We start from the raw sequence: 27,370 nt of genomic DNA on the forward strand, positions 1-27,370 counted from the left end.
TCGCTCTAGTCGACGGCTCCAGGGACTTTCTCCGGAGTTTCAGCCATCACCCGCCGCCATGACATCTAGTGCTTCTGCTCTGCAGGCAACGGGCGTCGCACCGGCCTGTAACTACACCTTGCAGGCCCCTCGGATACCGAAGTCTTTCCATGGGGACCTCTTTGAGGATGTGGAGGACTGGTTCCTTCAGTTTGAACGTGTCGCTGCTTTCAACCAGTGGGATGATGCTGCCAAACTAAGGAACGTCTACTTCAGCCTTGAGGATGGCGCCCGTGTCTGGTTCGAGAACCGAGAGCAGGTATTAACTTCGTGGCGGGAATTCCGTCGTCAACTGCTCGAGGCTTACACTATCGCGGATCGTCGCGAGCATGCAGAACGTGCCATTCACTCTCGCATCCAAAGGCCGAATGAGAGTGTCCAAGCGTACATCGAGGACATGACGCGACTCTTCAGGCGAGCCGATCCCGCCATGTCCGAGGACAAAAAGGTCAGGCACTTGATGCAGGGTTTGAAAGAGCAGCTGTTCGCAGGCCTTGTGCGAAACCCACCGTCTACTGTAAATGGATTCCTTGCGGAGGCCACCACAATGGAAAAGGTGCTACAACAACGTGCCGTGGCTTATGACCGACCTTTTCATACAAGCACAATAGCGGAATCATTTGCATCTTCAGAACGGCATCCTGATGCATTGCGCGAACTGATTCGCAGCGTCGTGCGGGAAGAACTAAGCAAGTTCTGGAGCCCTCTGCAGCGATCGCCATCTTCCGTTTCTGCTATAGTGCGGGAGGAGGTGCGGCAGGCACTCAAGAGCCCTCTTTCGCCTGTAGTTCTGAGCCCGCCATTGCTGTCGGGGACCGACATTCGTCCCACATATGCTGAAGTTCTGCAGAGTCGGGCTCCCCCTTCACCATCGCCTGTGCTCGCGTCACCTACAGTTCCGCTGCCCTCGGTGCAGCCAGTGCAGAACTTCGACAATCGTCCGCTGCCCCGACGCAAAGCCGAAATTCGGCGCACGCCTGACTGCCGTCCGCTTTGCTTCCACTGCGGTGAAACAGGACATCTCTACCGGGATTGTCCGTATCGACGCATCGGTCTTCACGGCTTCCGCATCGACTCGCCTCCTTCCCGGTTTGGTCAACGACCCCGAGTTATTGAGGAGTACCTGGTGGAGCAGCGTTCTTCATCTAGTTCGCAGCGTCAGCCCCGCTCCCCTTCGCCAAGGCGCTCCTCCTCGTTCACCCACGGTTCCTCGCGAGAGGACCAAGGCCGCTCGTCTAGCCCTCATCGGGAAAACTGAAAACAGCGACCTTCGGGGGCGAGGCCGCTGGTAGTCGCTGCGTTGAAGACCTCCCGTCGTTGCCGCTTCGATCCGACCGCGAGCTGCTGGTACTGTCACCTAGGGAAGCAAAAAGCGTTTCACTGGACATTCCGGTTATTTTAAACGGTCGCACTACGGTCAATGCATTAGTGGACACCGGTGCCGATTATTCAATTTTGAGTGGTCGCATGGCGACTGTTTTGAGGAAGGTGCTCACTGCTTGGCCAGGTGTGTACCTTCGAACCGCCGGCGGTCATATAGTTACTCCAAAGGAGATGTGCACGGCTCGCATTCAGATTAACGGACGTACGTTCGTCGTTAGCTGCGTTGTTTTAAGTGACTGCTCCCGTGACCTTATCCTCGACATTGACTTTCTGCGGGAGTACGGAGCAGTTATCGACCTGCGAAATAGACTCGTCACGTTTTCGATGGGACAATCTACCGAACAAGATAGTAGCAGTCCTTGCAATGCCGCACTTCGTGTTTCCGCTGAGAGCGTCTCGCTGCCGCCGCGAAGCAGTGCTCTTGTGGAAGTTACCTGTGACGATTTGCGTACCGGTGATGCTGTAGCGGAGGCGAACCATTCACTCCTGCTTGCTCAAGGCATTTGCGCTCCCCAAAATTTACTGTAGTTTCACAATGGCCGGGCTGCACTCCTTGTCACAAATTTTTCTAATGAGCACCGACACTTCTTCCCTGGGACTGTAATCGCTTTTGCTAACCATGTTGCGCACGATCCTGTCTGTTTTGCATTCACGGCAGTAGAAACTAACGAGCCATCTCTTGACAACATCGACATTAACTGTCACTTGTTAAAAGTGAAACGGCGGGCCATAGAGCAACTGCTACTAGACTTCAACACTGCTTTGCTTCCTCCTCGAAGGTTCGTCAAACGCCCATCACACAACATCGCATCATTACTTATGACGAAGCTCGCCCAATACGACTGCAGCCTTATCGTGTGTCTGCCAAAGAACCAGAAGTGATCCAGACGCAGGTTCATGTGATGCTGGATGATGGTGTTGGGCAGCCTTCACAAAGTCCGTGGTCTTCACCAGTAGTCCTGGTCAAAAAGAAAGACTGCACTCTTCGATTTTGCGTCGACTATCGGAAATTGAATAATGTGACAAAGAAAGATGTATACCCGTTGCCGCGCATCGATGACTCACTGGACAGATTGCGACGTGCGAAGTATTTTTCATCTATTGATTTATAAAGCGGGTATTGGCAAATCGAAGTAGACGAAGGAGACCGAGAAAAAACCGCATTTGTCACTCCAGATGGCCTATATGAATTCAAAGTACTCCCATTTGGATTGTGCTCTGCCCCAGCTACATTCCAAAGGATGATGGACACCGTCCTCACTGGCCTCAAGTGGCAGATCTGTCTTGTGTACTTGGACGACGTAGTTGTTTTTTCCGAAACATTTGACCAACACCTCGAGCGCCTTCGAGCTGTCCTGGGAGCCCTCCGTTCTGTTGATCTCACGCTGAAGCCCCAGAAATGCCACTTCGGGTATACAGAACTCAAGTTCCTCGGCCATGTTGTAAGCTCTGATGGGGTGCGCCCGGATCCCGTTAAGACTGCTGCCGTCGCACGATTTCCCGTTTCAGCTAATAAGAGGGCTGTTCAGCGCTTCCTCGGCTTGTGCGCATATTATCGGCGTTTCATTGCGGACTTTTCTCAGATCGCAGAACCTCTGACGCGCCTTACAAGGAAGGACACCTCCTTTGTGTGGAACTCTGAGCAGCAGATGGCCTTCTCTTTGCTTCGTGAGCGCCTTCAAACATCCCCTGTTCTGGCGCACTTGGATGAAGCGGCTGACACTGAGGTGCACACTGACGCCAGTAGTATCGGTCTTGGCGCGGTCCTTGTTCAGCATCAAGTCGGGTTTAAGCGAGTAATAGGCTATGCTAGCCACACTCTCTCTCGTGCCGAAATGAACTACTCCACCTCAGAAAAGGAATGCCTGGCGGTCCTATGGGCTACTATGAAGTTTCGCCCTTATCTTTACGGCCGGCCATTTAAAGTCGTCACGGACCATCATTGTTTGTGCTGACTGGCAAATCTGCGAGACCCATCTGGACGACTTGCACGCTGGAGTTTACGGCTTCAGGAGTTTGACATAACTATTGTTTACAAGTCCGGCCGAAAACACGAAGACGCCGACACGCTGTCACGAGCACCCGTTGAGACTGGAGATACTACAGCCGATGACGATAGCGGTTTTCTAGGAGCCCTCAGCGCATCTGAGCTCAGGGATCGACAAAGAGCTGATCCAGATATCATTCCACTCATCGATTATCTGGAAGGGCGTGATACGATCCTGCCTCGACACCTATCTCGGCACCTTGGTTCCTTCTGCATACGGAAAGGCGTCTTGTATAAAAGAAACTCCCAGGGCCAAGACAGAACTTACCTTCTTGTAGTGCCATGCGAGCTCCGTAAGGATATTCTCCTTGCTTGCCATGATGAACCGACGTCTGGTCATTTGGGTTGCTCACGGACTCTTGCTCGAGTGCGCAACATGTTTTACTGGCCGCAGCTGTGAAACGCTATGTACGAAGCTGTCGCGAATGCCAGCGCCGTAAAACACCGCCCCAGAAGCCTGCCGGATTTCTCAAGCCCGTTAAAGAACCCCGCATTCCGTTCGACCAAATTGGAATAAATCTTCTTGGCCCTTTCCCTTTGTCGCAGGCTGGAAACAAATGGATAGTAGTCGCATACTGACTACCTGACTCGACACGCTGAGACAAAGGCAATCCCTCATGCCACAGCTTCCGAAGTAGCAGAGTTTTTCATGCACAACATTGTCTTGCGGCATGGCCCCCTTCCTACGTCATTACCGACAGAGGGACAGCTTTCACTTCACAGCTGATCGACCGCATATTTGAGATGAGTTGCACGGCCACATCGCAACTCACACCGTACCATCCACAAAGAAATGGCCATACAGAAAGATTGAATAAGACGATTGCGGATATGTTGGCAATGTACGTCGATGTGCAGCACAAGACCTGGGATTAGGTGCTACCGTACGTCACATTTGCGTATAATACAGCCTACAATAGACAACGCGCTTCACAACATTTCGACTTGTTTACGGACGCGAAGTTCAGAGCATGCTCGATTCCATGCTCCCGTGCCCAGATGATGACCAGCTACCCTCAGATGCCCAGCAATATGCCATCCGCGCTAAGGAAGCCCGCCAGCTCGCCCGTCTACACAGTGGGCAGCAGCAGACCACCGACGCGCACCGTTACAACCTCCGGCACCGCCAGGTTGACTACAAGCCTGGAGACCAAGTCTGGGTATGGACACCAGTTCGCCGTCCAGGCTTGTCAGAGAAACTCCTTTCCCGCTACTTCGGGCCGTACAAAGTGTTGCGCCGTGTGAGTGACCTCAGTTATGAAGTTATCCCAGACGGTGCCACACAACTAAAACGTCGAAAGCACAGCTCGGACATTGTGCATATTGTGCGACTGAAGCCGTACTACCACCGATAGCGTATGGCCACCCGCTGTGACCACTCTCTTGCTTTTCACACCGTTTTTACCGACCCTTCTCATTTTTTTTCGGAAGGAGGGGGTAATGCCACCAAGCGTTGCCAGGTGGCGCATGACTGAGGTGTGAAAGGAGGACGAAGTTGAAAAGTACGACAAAGTGTCGCTTGCACGTTTGCGTCTGTGCTGCTGTGTTTTTGTGTCTGGGCTACCCCCTGCAATCATTGGTATCCTTAGTCACTGTGTACGTGACTATATATATATATATGTATATATATATATCGTTGCGAATGAAGTACTGAAAAACGCATACAATGCTATTGTCACATAGTAGGAACCGCCAAAAAAAAATATTCCGGACGTGCGTGTATTTTATCAACATTATCAGTTATTTTTGACACAATTAACAACACAGAATAATGTTATCCGCAGAGCGATTTAAAAATCAGAGCCTATCTCAAAATAGGAGTGAATTATATCATATGCTGAAACTAGTCACGTCGCCGGTTTTGAGAAATCAGAACCACAAATAATCTTTCGATATATTTTTTCCTTTTACTGGATTCATTAAATTTACGGCTATATTATTTTTGCGTTGACGTGACTCCAAATGGGTTTCATTGTACTGTGAACGACTATCAGTCCCTTTTTATTTTATTCCATTAATATGGTGCTAGAGTTTCCTTGTGTTATGAAAAAGCGCATTACATGCCAGCCGTGTGTCCCTATACAGTGAACAGCAAATCTGTGTTACCTTACTTTCAGTGCCTTCTTAGTTAACTGCTTAAATCTGACCCGAATGAAGCTGGAGGGTCGCTGTGATTTGATACGCTCGTCTCTCCATACACTTTGGAATGGACGATTGCCGGACTCTTTCAACCTTTTTCAGCACCTTACAAAATTTTCTCGAACTCTATTTTAGAAGTCTCATTTTTGAAATCGAATCTCACCTTTTACCTTGACGTAATCACTGTCTTCTGCTCGTATATACCGATGGAAGGAACACTTTGCAATTGCGGTCTGGAATACTATCATAGAGCTAGAAATGTTAAATAAGATAAATGGCCTTTGCGTACCAACTGTGTCTGCATTAGAACAATAAATGTGCAGCCTGCTTCACGCTGCGGGTCTCAAACAGCGGACTTCCACTGGGAAGTTTGTGCGGAGCAAAGAACGCTTGCGCCCGGCTGCAGGCGCGTCGTCGCCGGAGGGAGAGAATTGCGCGAGCTTGTCAGCATCAACAACCTAAACTTCTTATGATAAACCGCATCTGAAGTGCAGAACAGAAAATTCGCCACGGGGAACGCATCGCTGATATAAAGAATAACTCATTTGAATGAATATAATATACTTCAAAAATAACAAATCAAGTCGTGGGCAGCTAGATTCTGCCAATTGCAAAGAACTGAAGGGCCCCTCTAATAAATAAGTTGAGTGCCTTGACCAGTGCTTTCCTTAGGTGCTGAATCTGAAACACAGGACACAATGATTGCAGCAATGGCACGTTTTAATCAAAACAATTTCAGCTATATCATCTGTCGCTATTAAGCGCTTTTTATCTAGTTACACGGCATCCTTTCAAAGGAGGTTCCCTGTCGAAAGTAAGATGACAAATGCGAAACTAAATATAGAAATCTCTTGCACACCTTCTAGCATGAAATGTATAACGGGCGTCAAGCTACTTTTATGTGAAAATAGCGTAAATATTTAAACCAACATTTTTCAATGAAAAAGCCATTCTTTAGGCTGTTGATGTTCAAATTTTATAATTATTACTAAGATGAGTACTAATAAGTACATTAATAAGTGATTACTGGCTGACAATACCCATTACCACTAAGAGTAGATTATCCCTGCACGCTTTCCTATATAGTTAAAAGCTACAGAGGGAATCTTGTAAGGCCACAAGGGTCTTCTTACAATACCTTAGGCGTGCCCGTCGCCGAAAACAGGCAAATTGTTGTGTGTCTATGGCGTTTTTTTTTTTGGTGGGGATTTCTATGTTTTCTTGCTGTTCAGAGTATGGGGATAAGAGGAATGAGGGAGACATTTTGGTGTCGCTCCTTTCGACGGAAACAGAACCATGTCCAACAAGGACAAGGTGGGCAAAACGACTTCGTCTGAGGAGACCAGGAGGATCCGGGGGGATAAAGGTAGGTCCTTGCGGCCGGTGGAAACCGATTCTCATCTATGACAGCGAGAAGACAAAGAGCTCAATAAACATAATCGAACCATTGATAGTTGAGGTCATGCACTGATCATGCCAGCCGAAAGTTACCCAGAGTTCCCTTGTCACCAGACGGGGTGCCGGCAGGGGAGAAGACAATTTCAGCATGACGCCCATGCGCTTTCAGTACGGAGGCGCAGGAGGGGGCCCGATGTCGATGGAAAGCGAGAGTCGGTGTGAGCAAATGGAAACATTTGGAAGCTTCTCCAAGCAAACACGGCCGAATTCGCGCTCTGGCCTGTGAAACGGGGCCTCCTCTCTCCATTCGGACGTGCGCTGGAAACCTACAGCAGAAGCTCCGAGAACATTCCTGCCCTGTCTAAGAGGCATGGTCGCCCGCATATTGCGCCACTGCATGCCCAAGGTCGCCCCTTTTTTCGCGGCATCTAAGCTTTATTTCTGATCTCCTCTCCAGTCTATACACTTCCGTCGTGGTTATGTGGCAGGTCGTCACGCCTAGATTTCTGGAACTGCCTTAGACTTAGGCTGCGCAAGTAGGCAGGCCATGGCTTCAAAGAGGTCATCATAAGAAGGCTGTGAGCTCAAGTCTCACTAGCTTGTCAACTCGCGTAGGTGAAGTTCTATTTAAGCATGTCGCTGTTTTAATAGCGCAGTCGCAACTGTATTGAGTAAATGCACTTTTTTGTGTTATTTATGGTTCTGTTTATAAACTTAAATTTCCTTTGTAACTATTGCTTCGTCGTCCTCCTGCGTGTTTACATGTCAATTGCACTTTGCCCCCCCCCCCCCCCCCCCGACTGGACGGACACCTCCCAGATTTAAACTGTAATAAAGAAGGAAGATCACCAAGACGCTAATTTTACTAGTCTCTCACAGCCCTTCATGCCGTAAAGTGAATAGAAACAAGGGTCACTTTCTTACCTCCTCCTCGCTGAAACACAAAACAAAGACATAGCTCTAGATTGAAATCATTTGTTTCACTCATCGCGACATGGCTGTCGTCAAGAGTGCACCTGTGAATATCAACGAGGCTATTTTCATTCATGGTATACATACAAACCCATATGCCAACCTGCCAACAGATGCGGTTTTTTACTTACTAAAATATTTGATAAGCTGCCTCATAATTGCCTATTTCCGAAACTTTCTAGCTTAAATTTGTATCGAAACATTATGGCATAGACAGAATCTTTAACTAACCGCTCTAAGTCGGTTGTCATTAATAACAAAAATATTTCTTACCACTTTCCAATGGCCTATGTGTTCTGGACCACTGCCTATAAGTACTTAACAATAGATCTAGAATTTCACGACTTTAGTTATCTTTCTTGGCGAATCAAGGCTAAGGATTAAGAGAAAAAAGCAGGTTTTTGTGAACTGAAAATTTCAATATTTGCACATGTCGCAGGTTGAGGTTTTTTTCTCGATCAGCAAGTTGTGGTAGATGACGTAAGTTCCACAAAGTTTCCGTCAAAATTTTCGGTTTTGCACAAGGTGTTTTATTGGGATTCCTCTTTGGAAAGGGCAATCTACCTAACCTGTTACAAAGAGTAGGTGCTATATATCTGAGCTTAAACCATATGGATGGCATTTATGTCTGCGTTATAAATGTAGGGTCGATGGACACATTTAATGTGGTGCTATTGAGATCGCAAGGTTGGGCTAGTTACCAATTAGCGTAACTTAGATTAGCGTAATTAGATAGCGCCCCGCTGCGTTGTCTCTTCCGTCCTCCATGTTTCTTTTTGCGCTATTGATTTCATTATGAAGATACTGGGTAGTGTTTGGAAGAATTCGTCGTTACATCCCACTGTATTCAACGTGCTATTCATCGGTGCTTGTAGAAGTTGTGGTGGCCTTTTCTTTTTACACATTTTTCATAACATAATCTTAGTCATGTGAAACTAAAAAAGCATTTAACAGATATGTGTGACTAAGTGTTTCCCCAATTATATATATGGCCAATACAGTGCAGGCAGTGTAAACATGTTATAAAGTGTTAACAATAGATATTACTCTTGCAGCCAGAACACACTTTTTCGTCAACTTAGCGGCACGTTGCATTTAAATTTAAAGCAGGAGACGGTGTTTTACTGGCTTTGGGAGTTTACTGTTTTCTATCCACAAGAGATGAACACATTTAGCATGTTTCCTTGAACCGCTGGAACACAGTTCTATTCTACGACATTTTTGAAAGCATTCTCAAAAAATGGTTTTTTGCTTGACCCTCACGTCATCAGGTACCCGAAGGTTACAAAATAGAAGGGTGTTGCACATCACCTTGGGATTGCAGTATTGTGTCCGTCATTTTCGAAAGCAGAAATATCAATTGCATAAGATATTTCAAACTGCATTACGCTGTCTTTGATGATTGCTTCAATGATATGTCATGTAACTAGCGAGTTCTTTATTTTTACAGATGTGAGCGTATAGGATAGGGTATAAAATGGAGAAATACTAGATTCGGAGATTTAGCTATTAATTGGAGCATGATTCGCCGCACACGACCAAACGTCTTCACCGAATCAGTGCACATACTAGAGTCGCGCACTTAGGCTAAGCTTTGCACTTTGGCTTTGGAGGGGTATCCGTGATCGCTAGGTGTCCCTAGCGGCAAGTCTATCAATCGCATCTGGCTTCTCTTTTAGATAAGTCTAGCCCCGTCTGAAAGAAATGCAGCTCAGTGGAGCTTAATGGGACAGGGAGTTTTTTTTTTTTTTTTTCATGTACCGAGTTGGCCATGGCTGGTCATGAACTGCTGCTGCCAAGCGATGTTGCACGACTTGGCGACCAGACCGGCGAAGCACATTACGCTCCTCAAATTCAATTGTTGTGACACGACGTGAAGGCCTGATGTTTGTAGTTACTCTCATAGTAGTAAAGGGAATAGTAGCTAAAGAGAAAATTAAAAAGAGCAAATATGAAAAAAAAAAACATAAAGAGAATAAAGAGAGAACAGTGGAAAAGAAAAAATAGAAGAAGAGCAAAAAAGGAGAAGGGTAAAGATTAGTGAATGCGAGGAAGATGCAAACAGTCCAATATATGCTTTTGCCTTACCATACTTGCCAGAGTTCGTATATAAGTGCCTCCAATAATTTTTTTTCGCTGTTTTTCTTAGTGTCTGTTGCTTTTGTCATTATGACTTTTAGATGCTGGAATTTTTCAAGCATCTTCCGATATCAATTTTTTTTTTCAAATTTTCTTTCTTTTTGGTCAAATTTTGTCACCTCGCTTTATTATTGTTACTTGCTTCAGGATGTTTTTCCGACATTTATGCTGCAGTTTGAAAGCTCGCAACTTTTTCTTATTGCGTTTCGCGTGCCTCCTCGTAATACCCTCTCCAACAGGGCAAATCGGTATTTAATAGATAGAAAAAAAGGACATTATCACTTCTTCCTGCTTGTTTTATATTATTCTTCTTTAGTTACACCGCTGCAGCTAGAAATCTATTTTTGTATGAAACAGTGAACTCTGGCCTCACTTCGAGAGACTTAAGCGAAAGATTACGGAAGACCCCGCAAGTACTGCAGTCTCATACGCGACCATTAACATAAATCGACCGCAGAACCCACGAGGAGCTGACAGAAATCGCCTGATTGTGGACTCCAAGTGGGCTGAATTTGTTTTTAGAACAAACATCGTCTATTAGTCGCAGATGAGACGAGGCAAACATTTTTTGAAGACAGGTTTGTTTATTGTCCCAACGCTGCCAAGTTTGTGGCGCTGAGAAGCGATCAAAGAATAGTGGACGTAGACCGCCTGAGAAACACTTGTAGCCTGCGGAGTAGTTTGCAGTTTTTTTCCAAGACATCCGTGGAAGCTTCGAGTTGTCGAATAAGTTCTTCCCGTTCCATCACGGTCTCTGCGAACGCAATAGCGCCAAACAGATAAATACAGATAAATAGTTGGCAGGAGTAAACACTGGATTTTACTAAACATTTATGTTCCCAAGAAATAATTTTTAACGACTACCAGCACATTGTGCTAAGTGTTGGCCATCACAAAGTAACCTCCGCTATGAAAGAAGCCGTAGTAGGGCGTTCATAAAGCTTTGGTCACTTTCAGATCTATAGGGGGCACTGTCGTAGAAAACCGCTCAGGTTTTGTGATTTTGGCCTCTATCAGGAAGCGGCTGTGAGCCCTAGGAGAAACACGCATCCGTAGGAGCGGCTGCTACGCCCCCGAATCACTGAGCCACCTCGACGTGGCGCACAAATTTGATAATGGCAAAATCTCTCAAGTGTAGCACATAAGTAGTAACCCCTCGTTCGTAAATAAAGAGCTGCAATATGTTTACAACTGCACATATCAGGCTCAACGTACCTAACCTGATCTTCGCGGGTAAATACGCATTCGCGAGTGTTGCCCCTTTCCCCATGTCATTGCTCAAAGCTTGTTGCAATATTCTAACTTCCTGGTCCTGTTTACACATTTCACTGCGTCGGCATTTACTTCAATCTTGTAATTACAAGGTCACATTCTCTAACCAATTGACGTAAGAATAAAGTACACTTCAGTAGGGAGTGCAGATTACCACTGAACGAGGCGATCCATTATCCGCATTCTGAGGGACGGGCATGACCCAGGTACCACAGGCTTGGAGCCAGAGACCCCTTAGGTGACGCTATCTCTCAAATGAGCTCTGGCCAGGAAAGTGCAACTCGGCATAAGTGTCGCCATGGAACGTGATTCATGTTAAGGTTGCTGGCACCTTTACAGGGGCTGTTTTTGCTGCCCCAATTTTCTCTCAAAATATGTTCTGTGCTATCTTGTCTTTTGTTTAGTTTGATGGTCACGCGCACTTGAAGTTGGTCAAATATCGCAATGTAGTAGGCTGTAGTGAATTCGGTCTACCCTTACCATAGTGAATTTTTATATATTCATCAGTGAGGAACTCGGTGGGAATGATGTAGCGTCCTAATTTGTTCGTACATGAGGCCAGCAGGACAGCATGGTTTGTATTTAGCTCTTTCATAAAACTGAGATATTTTCACGCTATCGCCCCGAACCAGCACCTTCGTCAATGTCAAATGCAATGCTCTTCTCGGTTGTGACGCAATAGCCGAAACTATTATCTTGTTACTATTGACACAAGGAGTCATGTGGCCCGCAGTTTGATCCATCTTCACTGTGGTCAGTCACAGGTACTTTTTACCAATATTATGAACGAGTATCGGCACCTTTTCGTGACACTTCTGTAGCTTTCACAGAATGCATCTCTGATGTCTCCGAGTGCTTGTCCTCAGAAATCGAGCCACCTCCCACATCCCTCGACAATATCGATGTTAGCTCAGAGCTATCACTTAGCCGGCGAGAACAGCTGCTTTTGTTGTTACTCGAATCCAGAGAGTATTTTGCGTCGTTGTCAAAAGTGCATCAAACTACTTTCGCCAAGCACCAAATCGCGACGATCGAGAATGTGCGTCCAATCCGCCAGCATCCCTACCGCGTCTCTTCGGCCGAGCGTGAAGCTATTAAGTCACAAGTTAAGGAGATGCTCGAAGATGGCGTTATGCAGCCTTCAAATAGCCCGTGGTCCTGGCCGGTCGTTCTAGTTAAAAGGAAAGACGCCACGTTATGTTTTTGTGTCGATTACCGCAAGCTAAACGCCGTAACCAAAATACTCTCGACCTCCTTCGGCGTGCAAAATATTTTTCGTCTGTCGATTTAAAACGTGGCTACTGGCAAATAAACGTAGATGAGCAACACCGTGAAAAGACAGCATTTGTCACACCCAACAGCCTTTACGAATTTTAAGTTCTACTTTTTTTACTTTGTTCCACGCCGGCCAAATTTCAGTGGATGATGGACACTGTCGTTGCTAGCCTTAAGTGGCAGTGTTGCCTAGTCTACCTATATGACGTGGTGGTCTTTGCTGAATCGTTTGCAGAACATCTTCAGCGCCTGTGATAAGTACTCGAAGCCCTTCGACCCGCTAACCTAACTATGCTTCAAAATGGAGTGATTGAGCCTTTTAACAGTCCCTGGTCCTCCCCGCTTGTCCTAATGCGGAAGAAAGAAGGTTCTATTCGCTTCTGCTTTGATTACCGTCGCCTAAAGAAAATCACAAGGAAATACGTCTACCCTATAGATGATGTATTGGACTGTTTAGAGGTTGCTGAACTCTTTTCTTCACTTGATGTACAATCCGGTTACTACAGGTGTCCATGGCTGCGGAAGATCGCCCCGAAGCCACATTTGTCACCCCTGATGACCTCTGCATTTACCGTCATGCCCTTCTGTCTCTGTTATGCTCCTGCAACATTCGAGCGTATGATGGATACAATTCTGCGTGGCCTGAAGCGGAAGACGTGCCTCTGTTACCTTAAAGACATCGTGGTGTTCTCGTCGGATTTTGCGACCCACCTCTCCCGCCTGAAGCAGGTCTTAACATGTCTTGCGAAAGCCGGTCTGCAGCTCAAACTTGAATAAGTGTTGTTTCGCTGCTCGTGAGCTGACCATTTTGGGCCACGTTGTCTCCAAGCAGGGCATACGTCCTGATCCCGCCAAACTTCGAGCTGTGACTGCATTTCCGAAACCTACTACATTAAGCAACTAAGGAGTTTTTTGGGCCTCTGCTCACACTTTCAGTGTTTTATACAGAACTTTGCTCTGTTGCCCCGCTAACTGAGCATCTCGGCAATAACTCAGACATTTCGCTGTTGTCACCAGCATGCGACGACGCCTACCACCAACGCAGTGACAATATTTTAAGATTGGACGCATGAAGTTTTATTGACAAGTAAATTGATCACCAAGATAACAGCCCCCGGCTGCAGCGTCTAATGAGGGGGCATTTGATAAGGGAACAATATTTCTAGCTATGTACCCAAGGCTGCGGGGGCGGAGCTTCCGTCATGGTGTTACTACACTATTTAGTTCATGCATATCTGGGCTCAGTTACTATTTCGGTTCTGTTAAACGTTTGTTCGAAATTATAGTTTTCAAGCCGCCAACAAAGCAACCATTACTTTTTTGAGAACCCTTAAGGCTTACGTGAACATAAAATCGCGTAAAATGAATATACCGCCCTGTGTATGTCCAAAACAAGTGCATTGCGAAAGTGTACAGAAACCAGCGCGTAGACATAGAAGCCGTAGCAGTTGTACTTTTTTAGGATATTCCCGACAGATGGCACATCCATCCCGTTTGCTCAGTATACAGTCATCAGGCGATAGCCTGTCGTCCGTTCGGTCACACAATCTCTGTTAATCATCCTGACTACGCCACGCCTGGAACGCGAGAAGTGCATCTTCTAATTGTCTAGTGTCATGCTAGTGAGGTTACCATGGAGACCGCTGCTGTTATAGAGACCTATAATAACAGCGGTAGTTCTTAACAGAAATGATAATGACAGAGATGATTGTGACTAGGACGTATTAACCTGTTGACGTCATCACTGGTTGTGACGTAAGATCGGGCCATGTTCTGCGTTACAATGACGTCACAATCTGCGATCACGTCAGCACTGCTAATGACATCTCCAGGCTATTCGAGCATATACGAAGCTGACCCCACCGGATATCCGATCCAGGGGTCCGTGTGGCGCCTTTTTTGGCGCTTCTTCAAATGACGCTCCACACAGCATACAGAAGCAGACGCTGCAGAGCAGGGATCAGGGGCGGTTCGAAATGGTGTACAGGAAGATAATGCGCAATACCTTTCTCAATTATCCGCGGCAAAAGATTTCTGTACGGACGCGAAGAAACTGCTGGTGGTATTCTAATTAAGAGAAACGTAACAGCGATCAGCATGATACGGTGGTTAAAAATATTGACGACCAAAGCAACAGCCGCAGCAGCAGAAACCGCCGCAGACACCATAAAAAGGAGTGAGTAGTGACTCTCAGGACTCAGCTAAGGTTCAGGCTCTAAAAAAACAGAATCAGTTGTTACAGGCGCTCGTTAAGGCACTGCAGGAACAAATCATTGCGATAGGCAAAATTTCACAGCCAATGGAGACCGAAATGCCGGTCGCGGAGGCACCGCAGAAGCAACAGGAAAAGACCCCTAGGGACAATCCTCCTGCAGCAAAAAAGAAAAGAGGTCCCGAGCCGGATCTCGAAACCCGCGTCCAAGGATTGGAAAAACGATTCGCTAAAAAAGAAGACGACGACAAAATTTTCCAACAACAAGTTATGACCGCGTCAGAACGCCTGAACAGTGCTATGGCAGAGATGCGGGTCGAAATGGCTAGGCGAGACGAGAGAATTCAGTTGGTTTACCAAGAGATTCATAACCTTAAAAATGGCTCTGCATCACCGTAGAAATACCATTTGGCAGTGGAACTGTAGGGGCTTCAGGAGCAAACACCCGCTTCTGGAAACGTTTTTGATCAGCATTGACAAACCCGAAGTAATCGCATTGCAGGAGTGCAGTAAGCACGCTAAGCTAGCGAGTTACAAATCATACGCGGGACGAGATGACAACACGCGAGTGGTCACCCTTGTCAAAAGGAATATAACGGTGCTGCAGCATAATACCGGGACAACAAATGTTGACCATATACTAATCGATATAATCCCACAAAAAAGATAATTCAAAAATCTATTCATTCTCATTGTATATAGCCCGCCTCGACAAAAACGTCAATGCAACTTCAATGAGCTATTCGCCAAAGCGCGAGTGATCGCGAATGGAGGACGCCTGTTGATAGTAGGGGACTTTAACGCGCATCACACGGCATGGGGGTATAGATACACGCAGGTAAAAGGACGCGAACTATGGAACAGCATTCAGCAGAATGGCTTATTGCTTCTGACGGATCCCCTGAAACCAACCCTCCACGATAATAGCGTTTCGATAGACACATCTCTGGACTTAACTCTAACGTGAGGCTGCATTTACGCCACGTGGTGCAACACAGGTGAAAAGTTAGGCAGCGACCATAATTATAGAAATCGTAGTAGATAACGGCCCACCGGTCGTCCGCACCAAAAAGGCAGCGTTGGTGAACTGGGAGGCTTTCCGAAATGGCCACACATGTGACGAGAAAGGCATAAGTAACATTGACGATTGGAATTAAAAGGTCATTCAGTCGGTCAACGAAGCAACGGCGGAGGTGGAGGTTGACGAAAACATTGAAGGAGTAGACCGTCACATGGTCAGTCTCTGGCTTAAGAAGGATCTAGAAACGAGACACACAGAAAAGAGGGAATAGGAACTTGCGCAGAGAATTGGCAGTGCTTAAGAAAGAAATTGAAGAATATGCGCTCGTTTTAACGAGGCAAAACTGGGGCAGCATTTGTGAAAAACTGGACAGGAATATCGGGAAGGCAAGTACGTGGCACTTACTTCGGCATCTTCTAGATCCTGACAAATCTAAACTGGAGGCCAGGCAGCAAATTCACAGGCTAATACATACCTTTGAAGGGACCGCAGCTACTCTCATAGCCCAAGTCCGAGACCGGTATTTGAACTCTGCAGAGGGTATAGGCCAACAAATACCTGATTGCAAGGGCCAGGAAAACCCGGAGCTAAATAGCCCGATAACGGTTGCCGAAGTCCGGGCAGAAATAAATAGACTGATAACAAAGACTACTGCAGGTCCGGACAGATTCAACAATGGAGTGCTAAGAAACTTGGACGACGCGTCGATCCGACACCTCGCAGCATTCATGCAGGAGTGTTGGGAGGCCGCTGGGCTGCCGGCGACATGGAAGGCCGCAAACCTCGTATTCCTCCCGTAGTCGGGGAAGGGGCTGGGTTTCGAACACTTGCGTCCGATCTCGCTCACGTCATGCGTGGGGAAACTAATGGAGCATGTTGCTCAGGCCCGGCTGAGCCGGATTTTGGAGGACAACGATATCTATCTGAACACCATGATAGGATTCAGACCGCATTTGGCTGTATGCGGTGTCATGTTGCAGCTAAAATAACAGATCCTATACAATTATACAGTAGACACCAGGGTGATCGTTTGTCTAGACGAGTCAAAAGCTTTTGACAACGTGAACCACTCGGCTATTCTGCAGAATTTCAGTGCATTAGATGTTGGAGTTCGCACGTACAACAACATACGCGACTTCCTCAGCGATAGAACGGCAACTATCAGTATGGGGGGACACACAGTAGACTGGGAAACAAAGCCAAACCACAGGGATCGGTGTTGTCCCCGACGCTGTTTAATATCGCCATGATTGGTCTCCCCGCAAAACTAGAGGAAATCCAAGGGCTACACCATACATTATATGCAGATGACCTGACTCTGTGGATGTGCAGGGGCAGTGACGGTGAAATTGAACAGACACTCCAGCGGGCAATCGAAGTTATAAAAAGATACTTAGAACCGATCGGGCTCAGAAGTTCGGCCGAGAAATCGGAAGCGCTCGTTCTCACGTCAATGCGATCGCCCCATCGTCGGCGTATAAAGCAGGATAACCCGGAAATAATACTCAGGGTCAACGGTAACGTTATACCAACGTTGGCAAGCATTAGAGCTCTGGGATTACGAATTCAGGCCAACGGCAGGAACTCGGAAACGATACAGAGGCTAGACGCTAGCACCAGTCAAAGCTGTGGACTCCTGAAGCGGATCGCAAACAAACATGCGGGCATAAAAGAAGCTAACCTCCTTAGGCTAGTCCAGTCTTTTATAATCAGTAGCATTGTCTACGTGGCGCCGTATTTACGGCTTCACAAGGCAGAAAAGGAGAAACTTGACGTTCTCATTCGTAAAGTGATAAACACGGCACTAGGTTTACCACCCAATACATCGACAAACAAGATTATGAGACTAGGGGTTTCCAATACCCTCGAAGAGCTCATTGAAGCTGCAAGAACTTCACAATACCAGAGACTGTTGCGCAGTCGTACTGGTCGGAGCATTTTGAAAAACGGGGGTATGAGCCGCAAGCATGCTCCAGACGTACAGAAAAAGTACCTAGACAGGTTAGGGACAAATCAAAAATACCGCCGCTCCCCAAAATCATGCACCCCGTTTACCATGAGAGCCGGAGGAGTGATAGAGCAACAGCGCTGACGCCGTCTTATATACAGATACCGCACAATGAGCGAACGGTAGGGGACGTGTTTCAGTAGCAACTAGAGAAGACGGGGGCTCGGTAGTTTGCTGCAGCACCCGAAATTCGACACAACGGAGGCGGAAGAGGTGGCCATCGCGCTAGCTCTAACACAACAACAGGTCAAAATTATAGTACAGACTCGAAATCAGCGATTAGAAACTTTGACGCGGGCCGCATTTCGGCCATAGCAGCAAAAGTGTTGGCCAGTGGTCCACCACCGGCAGAGCAGGTCGCGCTCATTTGGACACCGGCGCAGCAGGGGTTGAGGGGGAACGAGAAAGCGCACGTACTGGCCCGAGGAGTAGCTACATTCCGGAATCCCAGTGACGACTTATGCGCAACCCCGTACCCCTTGCGCGATGAGTAGCCCCTACAGTTCGACGACGACCTTAACACCTACCAAGATATCCTAAATCATTACAAATTAGGCAGATCAGTACTACCAAAAGCGTGTAAGTAACTCACTAAAAGCGAGGAGGTTATGTGGCGTAAGCTACAGGCTGAAGTATTCCCGAACCCGCAGCTTTACAGCAAGTGGCACCCGGAAATTTTTAGTCCCAGGTGCAAACGTTGCGATGGCATAGCGGACATGATCCATATGATATGGACGTGTCCTAGATTTGGAGAACCTGACAGAACAGATGAGTCCTGGGAGGCACTACTTCTCAAGCAGGACGAAAAAGGGCAACGAGAAGTCATCCGTCTTGCCCTGGCCGCTGCTAAGATCCAAGGGATCCAGGCCGACGGCTGAGGGGGAGGACATGGTTGGGACAGAGCTTCGCCTCGGATCCTCACCAAACTTTTGACGGGTGCAATAAATGTTATTTCTCTCTCTCTCTCTCTCTCTCGTCCTCGTCGAACTCATACCAAACAAGAATGTAGAAGGAAGCCTTTTTATCCCAAATTTATACAGCAATCAGCGGCAAAGAAAGGGAATATTCGGCGCACGTTCCAAAATACTGATAATCTCAAAAGCGAGAGCTTACCCTAGTAGGTGCCTAGAACGCTCCCCACCCAGTGTGGGACTACAGGCCAGAAGATATAAAGGACTGTTTTTTCTGGCAAGACACGCAATAGGCAGGTATAACGCTTCCAACGGGAAAATTAGCGGAAACAACGTGAAGACAGTAGTCCGGATTTGATTTTTTTCAGCCATGTAAAAGACCCTACATGGTGCAACACTCACGAAGCATTAGGCAGTGACAACTATATCATAAAAATGGCGATGGGAAGAGGACCGCAAGGAGTCAAACGCAAGAAGGCTACACTAGTGGAGGGGAAACCTTCAGACAAATCTAAGAAGCAACCACAGAGGTAGCCGATGAAGCAGGTCTGGAGAAGGTAGAAAGCCCTCTCATCACTTATGGCAGACAAAGAAGAGATTCGAGAAGAAGCTGAAGCAACAAAAATGGAACAGAACCGTTCGCCACAGACTGGCTCGAATCATCAAGGAAATAGGATATGCACTAAAGCTATGTGGACATAATTGAGGCTCTACTTGCATTAACATGGAAATATTATTACGACTAGCGAAACCCTGGCAGTTAATGTGCTACTTCTTGTAGCGAGAATATTACAAGTCAGCATAAAAAAATATTCAAGGAATTTTCTGTTCCTACGATCGGCTGGAAAAGGAGCTCCTTAAAGAAATGCAGGCATGCTCTGTGGAAACTCCTGTCCCTGATGTGGTCCCCAGACTACCACGAACCGCCAAACAGGACCTGGACAGACCTGCAAAAGAAATAGACGTCAAAACTGAAATTGCCCGCCTTAAGACAAAGTCAGCAGCTTTGCGAGTTTGAGTTAGAAATATGATATTCCAAAATCTCGACGATGACTCAATCGCAGCAATCGCAATGTAAATGTAAAACTGCTGGCAAGTAAGACGACTTCCGGCCTTCTGGACGACAGCCCATATTGCCATGATCCCAAAAGGCAAAAAGTAAAAAATCAAAATTTTAAGACCAATTTTTTTGATATCGTGCGTGTGGAAACTCATGGCACATGTTGTTCAGACAAGACTAAACAGATACATGGAAGACAGCGGACTCTACCACAACTCTATGATTGGCTTTAGACCTGGTCTTTTGACCTAGGACACTATGCTGTCAATCGAACACCAGATCGTCGAAGCGCATGCTAAGCACACGCGAGCTATTCTGGGTCTGGACTTAGCAAAGGCCTTCGATAACGTCAAGCACAAAGCAATTCTAGACAACCTATAAAATTCCGGCGCAGGTGAAAAAGCTTACAACTACATACGAGACTTTCTCACAAGTAGAAGGAACCATACAAATTGCAGAACGCTAGTCAGAAAATTTACGCTAGGCAGCAGAGGAACTTTCCAGGGCTCAGTTATGTTGCACTGTGCAAGCTTCCATCAAACCTAGACGAAATTGAAGGTCTAAATCAGCGCTTTTACGCTCACGACATCACACTCGGGACCGCGGGAAGCAGTAATGGACAAATTGAAGCCACCCTTTAGACTGCTGTGAAAACAGTTGAAGAATACGTTTTACCTATAGGCCTGAATTACTCTCCTGAAAAGTCAGAGATGCTCGTGCACTAGCCACCTCGCACCACATTAGAAAAAAGAACAATCAAAAAGTAAACTAAAGGCAGATGGATTACCCATCCCCAAAATAAAAAATATTGAAAATATTATTATTCTAGGAATGTGGATAACGCAGAATTATCGTCACGGAGCAATTTTAACAAAACTCGAAGGCTGAGCTCAACCAACGATTCGTCTGTATGGAAGAAGCTAATCCCTTAAGATTTATACAGGCTTTTGTCATCATTAAGATCGCCTATGCTTCCACATACTTACACCTGGACAACAGCGAGATGACTAAGATATAAGCCGTCATCAAAAAAGCATATAAACAGCCCTTAGTCACCCGATCATTACGTCTACGAACCGGCTAATGAAGCTGGTGGCGCACAATACGCTGGCAGAAAATGATAGAGGCCAACAAAATATGCCAACACGAAAGATTGGGAAAGACCTGGACAAGAAAAAGAATACTGCTATGACGAGCCATTCGATATGAAAGCCAAGGGGACCAGAAGACGGATGTCCCGGTATAAGTCAGGAAGTAACTAAATATCCCCCCGCTGCCACTAAACATCAAAGGAAGAAAAGAGCGGAAAGACCGCAGAATTTAGATGAAGGATAACGGGGCATGGTTTATGTCGACATCGCCGATTATTAGGACAGACAGGTTATGCTAAGGGTACTGGCAGATGCTCAACAAAACCAATGAATAAGTGGCTCGGTCAGGATGAACATCGCTGACACCACTAAATAGGTGGCCATTACCCTTGCGTTAGCAGGAAAAATGGTACTACAATTACAGGTTATTCCAAAGCAGATATGAAATTTACATAAGGGAAGGGCCTCTCCACAGGCAAATAGTACCATGGCAACTTTTCAGAATGACCGAATAATCCGGTTTATATCGGCACAAGCCAAATCCTCACTTCAGAAAAATGAGGAAGCTCATGAGCTTGCCCGCGGTCTTAACTTCCGCGTAGGCTCTGACCCTCATTACACTGTGACCAGATACAGGCTAGTGACCTATGAAGAGATTACAAAGCGCTATCAGCTAAACCGGCCGTTAATACACTAAACAGCAGACAAGAAAGCACCTGGAGGCGCTACAAATAAGTACTTTTCCGAATCCAGCTAGCCCCGCCGGGGTGGCGCAGTGGTAAGACGCCCGACTACTGTGCCGGAGTTCCCGGGCTCGAACCCGACCTCGGCGGCTGCGTTTCGATGGAGGCGAAACGAAGTGGCGTCCGTGTGCTGTGCGATGTCAGCGCACGTTAAAGATCCCCAGGTGGTCGACATTACTCCGTAGCCCTCCACTACGGCTCCCCTTTCTCTCTTTCCACTTTCACTCCCACCTTCCTCCCTTCCCTTACGACGCGGTTCAGGTGTCCACAGAGCAAGTGTGACAGATACTGCGCCTTTCCCTTTCTGTGAACCAACCAACCAACCAACATATCCAGCTACCCATAGCAACTGGTATTCGGAGAAAATCTCACATAGATTCAAGTTATGTCTGGATAAGGCAGATCTACTACATATGATACCGACAAATCCAAAAATCTAACATATAAATCAAAAGACAAAACCAAAATATTGTGGAGACTACACTTGAGCTCAATCTATGACACGCAGCAAAAAGTAGTCCGACAGACCGAACATGCCGCCCGGGCCCAAGGACCCTAGGCCACCTGCAGGCGGATAGGTGACGCCTATCCTGTATCTGTTGGAATTGCGCAACATCACCAATAAGATGTTGCGCAATTTACAAGACCAGTCAGTAGAGGCTCTTACGGACCTCTTCAACAGGTACTGGACAGAGGGCAGCGTCCCTGAGGAATGGAAGTACGCTAAAATTATTTTCATACCTAAACCGGGCAAAAGACTCGAGATGGGGAACCTCCGCCCAATCTCGCTAACGTCATGTCTTGGGAAGGTAATGGAACACGTTGTCTCAAACAGGCTCCTTATGCACACCGATGCGGAAGGCACGTTTCCCCCGTCCATGATTGGGTTTCGAGCAGGTCTTTCGACTCAGGACATTATGTGGCAAATTCAACAAGACATTCTAGATACAAATCGCATAAGAGCCACGCGAACCATCCTGGGACTCGATGTGAGTAAGGCCTTCGACAATGTGTCACACGCTTCCATCCTCAATCACCTCTCACAGTTACACGTAGGCAAACGGACATACGACTACATCGCTGCCCTTCTGAATGCGCGTACGGCTACGCTCCATTTCGTTGACAAAGTTAGCGACAAAATTACACTAGGGACGAGAGGAACACCGCAAGGCGCCGTACATTCACCTTTTCTCTTCAACATCGTTATGAGCGGCCTCCCGCGTCTGTTAGATGATATCCCACACATACATCATTCCATATACGCCGACGACATCACCATATGGACCAATTCTGGCTCCGATGGAGATATTACAGATTCATTACAACGAGCTATCGACACGGTACAGTCTTATGTGCAGGAAAACGGCCTTACCTGTTCACCGGCTAAATCAGAACAATTAGTTATAAGGAACAAACAAGCTTCACAGGTAAAACCAGATTCTCGAGAACCTATCCAGTTACACATTGACAACCATCCGATACCCCCGGTAGCCACGATCAGAGTTCTCGGAATTCAGAATAATACGCAGAACACAGAAGCTGTACGCCAGCTACGCGTCACGGCGCACCAGATAGGTGGGCTGGTGAGACGCATTGCCACACGTCGCAGGGGTATGAGAGAAGCCGACCTGTGCAGGATCATCCAAGCCTTTATGATAAGCAGAATCATGTACGCTTGCCCGTACTATCATCTGCGTCGTAGGGACGAACATGCACTTAATAGCATAATTAGAACAGCATACAAAGCGGCCCTTAGCTTACCAGTATACGCTAACTCAGATCGATTACTGCAGTTAGGAATTTTCAACACACTATCTGAACTAATTGAAGCCCATAAGACAGCACAAGTGACCCGCTTGTCACGCAGCCTTGCGGGACGCGTAATTCTCGACAAGCTCCACATACACCCCACATAGGAGGTGTGCGCAACATCCCATTTATCGGCTGACATAACTAGTAGACTAGTTGTTAAACCAATAGCCAAAAACATGCTACCAGGTAGACATGATGCCCGCAGGAAGACAAGGGCACAGACCCTTGAGAAACAGTACGAGGACGATCCACAAGCAGTGTATGTGGATGCAGCTCAGCACATCAAAAACGGAGCATACGTGGCATGTATGGCCACTCCAAAGTCAACCTTCATTAACGCCATAACATTTCATGCTACCTCCATATGCGAGGCAGAGGAAGTAGCCATCGCACTGGCCATCGCGGATACCCACACCAAAACTATTCTAAGCGAATCAAAAAGCGCCGTTCAAAATTTCGCCAAAAATTCTGTAAGCGCACTCGGGGCGCGAATTCTGCGCAACCGATCTCTCAATGACATCATTCTCGTATGGGTTCCGGCTCACGCGGGTAACTCCGGAAACGAAGGGGTCGACCGTCTAGCCCGAGGCTTAACCAACCGGGAGATGGGAGATCTATCGGGAACGGACGCGCCTGTCGAGGCACCGCGCACATACGCGGAGGTAACAAACTTTTATCGCGAGCTAAGATGCACGTACCCCGCCCCTCACCCCGACCACGACCGGGCGCAAGCCACGACACTCAGACGCCTACAAACAAAGGCCATTCTTAGCCCTTACCGACTATCGTTAATTACAAATGGAGAATTCAACCCTGCATGCCGGCACTGCGGTGACGGGACGCAGGCCACTCAAGACCATATACTGTGGGAATGCGCCAGCAATCCCCCTCCAAAGACACTCTTGCCAGCTCCCTCAGAGGAGGAATGGGACAAGCTGTTGGCCAGCCCAAGAAAAACTACGCAACTGGCCCTCGTCACGCGAGCTCAAGAGGTCGCTCCCGACTGGAGGCCACCATAGACTCGCCCCAGCCCGAAATAATTCCTTTCATTTCGTGGCAATAAGAGTTGTTACCACCATCACCCCCACATTGGGCTACCAGTCGAGCATTTCACTGTGGACCACCGGAATGTGTAGAATGCGCCGTGGAGACGAGGATGACGTGCGAGAGGGGTAACATCAGATCCTCGCTGCTTTCTGTAGATGCGATGTCGCGTGAGGATGCCACGTGCTAGCAATACTCATAACTGTGCATTCATAGCTGCTTGTATAACCACAGCCGTGGCACGGCGGCCGCATAAAAGTCGTTTCACATGACAAAAGATATTTGGGCCACTGCTCAGCGGCGGTATCGACAGAAGAGACCTAATTTCTCGGATCCTGTTGTTGGCCCCTGGACATTGGCCATTTAGCCTATGTATAGTAAATACCCAAAGGCGAAGCGAGCAACAGAGTCGTCTAGACCGACAGAGGAACGCCCCGCCAAGCGGAAATACCAGGATGCAGGGTGTAAAAGGCGGCGCATAGCAGTTCAGATGGAATCTTCGTAAGATCAAGGGGAACTGGCATCGACGACAGAAGAGGATATAAAGGTCCGTCGTGTAACTGATCTTAACGGTTGACTGTGAGAACGTTCATTGGCGACCTCAGCATTTGAATTTGAAACTGACTTCGTGAACAATACGTTTGGACGTGTTTGCAGTGTGTGTGAAAGGCTGTGGAAAAGGAACGATATAACACTAGCTATTGATTGATAGATAGATAGATTGATTGATTTATTGAAAACTTTTTTGAGTGCGTGGTGATTCTCGGAGTTGTGAGTGGTCCACCTATTCCGGCAACCCAGTGGCCTACGCCGCAGCGTGGGCCCTGCGAACCAGTCCTCGGGGTTGGTAGGTGTTCTCGCTGGCCTCTCAGCACTCCAAAGCGGGATTAGGAAGTTTGTCGGTAAAGGGATTTAATTGGCATGCCCACACCATGTGAAAAGCCGTAGCTATTTCTCCACAGTGTGGACACTCTCGAGTATATAGTGAAGGGTATTATTGGTGGAGTTCAAATGGTGTAACGAGAGTGTCTGTTTGTTGCCGGCGGAGGGTGTGTTCTTCCGACTTATCTAGAGTTTTGTGAGGTGTGGGGTATGTCTGTCTGGCCTGTTTGCAGGCCTGCAAGTGTACAGTAAAGATGATTATGGGCTGAGTAATATGCTCTTTTTCCTAGTCGGCTAAAGAGAAATCCCAGTGTAAGAGAGCTCGGGCATGCCTGTGGGCGGCATCATTCCATCCCGTGTGTTTCGTATGTCTCGGAAACTATATGATTTTGGCCTAATGAGGGGTGTGTTTTGCTAATAGTGTCCGACATGATTGATCGATTAGTCCTCTCGTAATGTTCCTAGACAAAATTTGGGAGTCTGTGAGTACAATAGCGTTTGGGTTAGTAGCTAACGCTAGCGCAGTGGCTGCCTCCTCAGCGTCACTGGGGTTGGACGTGCAGACTGATGTGCAGTTGATTAATTTGGCCTCGGGATTCGTTATGCCAATGGTCATTCCCCCTAGGATTGGACCGGCTGCATCCCCATAGAGCATCTCCGGGTGGCCATCCCATTTCTTACGAAGGCTTTCGGCTCTGGCGTTTCTTCGCTCCGCGTTAAATATCGGATTGTGTTTATGGGTATTTTATGGACATAGATATTCTTGCGGATGAATAGAGAAAGTTCCGTTGTTTGGTCCGCTGTGTAGGTGTACTTTGATGTTTATCTTGTTCCGAAGGGTTCGACCTGTTCAAGTGACGGCTAGGTGGTTGAGCTGTGCCAGTCTCTGCGCCTCCAAGTTTTCTTGGAGTGTGTTGTGGATGCCAAGAGACATGAGCTGCGATGTTGATGTGGTCTTCGGCAGACGCAGTGCCACTTTATAATTCGCGCCTATTAGCGACTCCAGCTTTGCGATTTCTGACGTGGTGCCATGGAGGTAGGCAGTCCCGTACATTATTCGTGAGACAACAAAAGCTTGTACACGGCAAATTACGTCCCCTTCTTTTAGGTCGTGGTGCTTGTTGCAAATGCGGCTGAACATCCTGGTACTCTGCTGCGTTGTTGTTAGGAGTTTTTTGACGGTCGTAGACTTTTGGCGGCCTTGTGGAGTGTACTATCCAAGGATGTTAATTTCGGATGGCTTGGGGATTTTGTGTCGAGTGATGCTGACTGAGATGTTTTGGGTTAGAGGTTGTCTTGGGTTCTTGAGTATGAGCAGTTCCGACCTTTCTGGGTCGCCTTATAGACAGAGTTTTTGCTTACTGGTGGACCACGTCGGCTGCAGCCTGGAGAGGTTGTTCCACCTCTGCATCGTTCGCAGTGCGGCACCAGATCGTAATGTCGCCTGCGTAGATGGCGTGTTGTATGCCTTCGATTTTCTGAAGCTCGGATGGTATGTCCGTCATTGCCAGGTTGAATAGCAGGGGTGAAAGGACTGCCACCTGCGGGGTTTCTCACGGGCCAAGTGTGATGGGCTCAGATAGGAAGGATCCCAGATTGAGGATGGCCTGACTTGATGTAAGGAAATCTTTGATGTAGTTGTAGATCTTGGGTCCGCAGTTGGCATCTACTAGGACGCGTACAATTCTGGAGTGGAAGATGTTGTCATAATCAAGTGCGGCCGCCAACACAGTTCGGATTCCGGCCGCATCTGCCAACGCAAGACGTTCTGCCATACATGTGCAAAGAACTTCTCGAGAAACCTCCGAAAACCCAAACCAGGGCCATTTTGACACTAGCTAGTAGTGCAATCCACGACACTGTGCACTTGGCTTCGCAAACTGGCCAGATGGGGCTATTTCGAGTCTTCTGTACAGTGTCCG

Source organism: Amblyomma maculatum, chromosome 5, assembly GCF_055883805.1.
Source record: "Amblyomma maculatum isolate TAMU_Amacu chromosome 5, ASM5588380v1, whole genome shotgun sequence".
NCBI classification, from domain to species: Eukaryota; Metazoa; Arthropoda; class Arachnida; order Ixodida; family Ixodidae; genus Amblyomma; species Amblyomma maculatum.